Source organism: Perca flavescens, chromosome 16 (assembly GCF_004354835.1).
Source record: "Perca flavescens isolate YP-PL-M2 chromosome 16, PFLA_1.0, whole genome shotgun sequence".
Taxonomy (NCBI): Eukaryota; Metazoa; Chordata; class Actinopteri; order Perciformes; family Percidae; genus Perca; species Perca flavescens.
This window is the reverse complement of record NC_041346.1, coordinates 20,067,216-20,069,715: the sequence shown is the minus strand read 5'-3', so window position 1 is coordinate 20,069,715 and position 2,500 is coordinate 20,067,216. Positions and strand designations below refer to the sequence as shown.

The following is a 2,500-nucleotide window of genomic DNA, read 5'->3' as shown; positions in this document are numbered from 1 at the left end:
ATCAGATAAAATGGTGGTCTCAGTAAGGGCACTGGGGGATTAACTAACTTTAGCTGATTCTTCAAAGAAGAAGAAAAACATACCCCTCTATCATCAAGCAACTCTTTTTTTTTTTAATACCAAAATGTTGCTTATTATAATACATGAATTTTATGTTTGATCAATGCAGTGTATGCCTAATGGGACTCCTCCAGTATTACATTATTCATCTAAATACACTGTAAAAGGCTGTCAGTGTCATTTACAGTAAGTATTTTTAAATGAATTAAGTAGTCATTCATGGCCGGCCACATCCATATCATGTATGCTGTATTTTCTGAGGTCACAGACACTTCCACACAGGCAAATGTAATGTCCCCACCCTCCCACACGAGTTACTTGAATACCATAAAGCAATAATCACCTACGCTCCCATTTTCCTTCTTTGTAGCTGCAGTGCCATTTATCTCATCTTAACTTCCTTTGATAGGTCATTAAACCAGTCTTGGAGCTGTGAAGTAAAGCACTGAATCATGTCACAGGTTCTATCTGCTGGCATGCCTAATCTGGGGCAGAAGGGCTCAAGTGCATATGGCTGCCATATAAAGTTTTATATTATAATTGGCAGTGACGGAGCCATGAGGAGGATTCACTGAAAATAAAATGATATAGAGAGGGAAATGGCAGCAGAGAAGGATACAGATGCCGAAATGTTGGTACATCTGCTGCAAATCTGAAAGTCTCTTGCAGTTCCCTGACTTGAATGTTTGCTTGAGATTTCAGAAATAACATTCAACGTGCATCTTAAAGCTGAATCGTGGAACGGGAATGGAAGCTGAATCAGCATGTACTGGTATGAGTGGTGATCCCTGTCCCGCCAAATGAGAACCTGTGTTTTTGCGACGTTAAGGAATTGCAAAGTTCTAAAAAGGAAGACTTCTGAAAATCAGCCACAAAGCATTTATTGAATATCGGACTAGAAAACATGACTCAATTGATGTATGTGATCAGACAGAGTCATTTTCCTGTCAGTTGTGAAAGCCTTTTATATAAGCATTTATTCATTAATCCATTCTGTCACTATATGTTCACCTCTTTGGTAGTACGAAATGTGTAAAATGACATCTTCCTTGAGAGTTGTCAAGATATTATCTTTAAAATGTTGGCTGCATTATCAAGTTGTGTGATTAGGCAATAGCCGTCTGGCAGGAAGGAATCCAACATGTAAACGCTAATAAAGTGTGCTGAATAGAGCAATAAAAAGTGCTGCCGACAAGCCGTGGTCAGGCAGACTGACACTTCGCTGACTGCGTGTCAGAGAATTCACATTAAGTTACAGATGATCAATTTGAGGGGGACCCAACTATTCATGGGTAAATCATCTTTAGGAGCTCCTGAGGGCTGAATGAAAAGACTTGGAGGATGAAGCTGATAGAAAGCTGTAGCTTTCTCCACATTGCTTACTTTTTGAATGAAAAAAGTAAGACGGTGTGCAGGAATTTCTTTGCACCTGTCACCAGCAGTTATAAGGAAAGCAGAGGACACAGACATCAGACCGACTGTTTGCTCTCTACAGTGCGTAGAAATAGGATGACACTGATAAAATGCATAATTGTGTAAAATGACTTCAATTTAAGCATACATTAAAACCGTGTTGCAACAGAAATTAATTGATTAAGCTAACTGATTCAAGGAGTTAATCTCATCAAACTTGAGGTTCTAGGATTGCTTTTAATATCCATATAGAATAGTTGCCTTGAAACAGATTAATAAAAATTATGTCAGAACTTTGGAAAGGGGTGCAGGATTTCTTGTGGACAAAAACAACCTTGAGTCTATATAAAAAAATAAAAATAAAAATCCCTTCTTTTTTTTTTTCAAATCTCCTTTTTCTATTTTTTTCAGTTAAATTTTTTCATAAAGTTAATTTCTTCAAGATGTAAATGCATATTACAGTAAGATTAAAATGCAATGTCCAAAAAGCCGAAAGAATAGCTAAAATCTTCTGAAAATGGGTTTGTATTGTGCAGCGTGTTTGTTTGTGTGTGTTTGTATTGTTTAGTGTATCTGCGTTGTTGGTTGATTTTTCCATAGACGTTATATGCATTAAAGAACAGAAGTCAGATTTCAATTAGAGCAGGCTTTTAAGGTGATCTTATTGAGACGATAAAGCTGTTTGTTTGTGCTTGATCAGATGGAGCTTTTGTTGCACTTTAAGTCACACACTTAATTGGGCTCATTGTTCATACACTGAAGTCTGCATCATTAAACATATTTAAATTCAATCTAAATCTAATTTTGAGGAAATGCTTTTAAAACTATCAGTCAGTAATCAGAAATTACATTCCTGTCTATAGACTAAAAATAATTAGTTGTGTGCTCATCTCAGCAGTGTGAAGAGTGTACACCTGTCTATACAATGCCATCACACATGTACATCATACCTTTCAGGTAAAAGTGTGATCACATGTATCACACATCTTATCCCAATGAAAGATCAGCATGCAAATACATGTGTGTT

General features: G+C 36.6%; 1 protein-coding gene across 3 annotated transcripts in view; it reads left to right on the top strand.

Moving 5' to 3' along the window:
- brinp1 (bone morphogenetic protein/retinoic acid inducible neural-specific 1) overlaps window positions 1-2,500 on the top strand; it is a 159,086-nt gene that overhangs the window by 88,657 nt on the left and 67,929 nt on the right. The gene's annotated exons all lie outside the window — the stretch shown is intronic.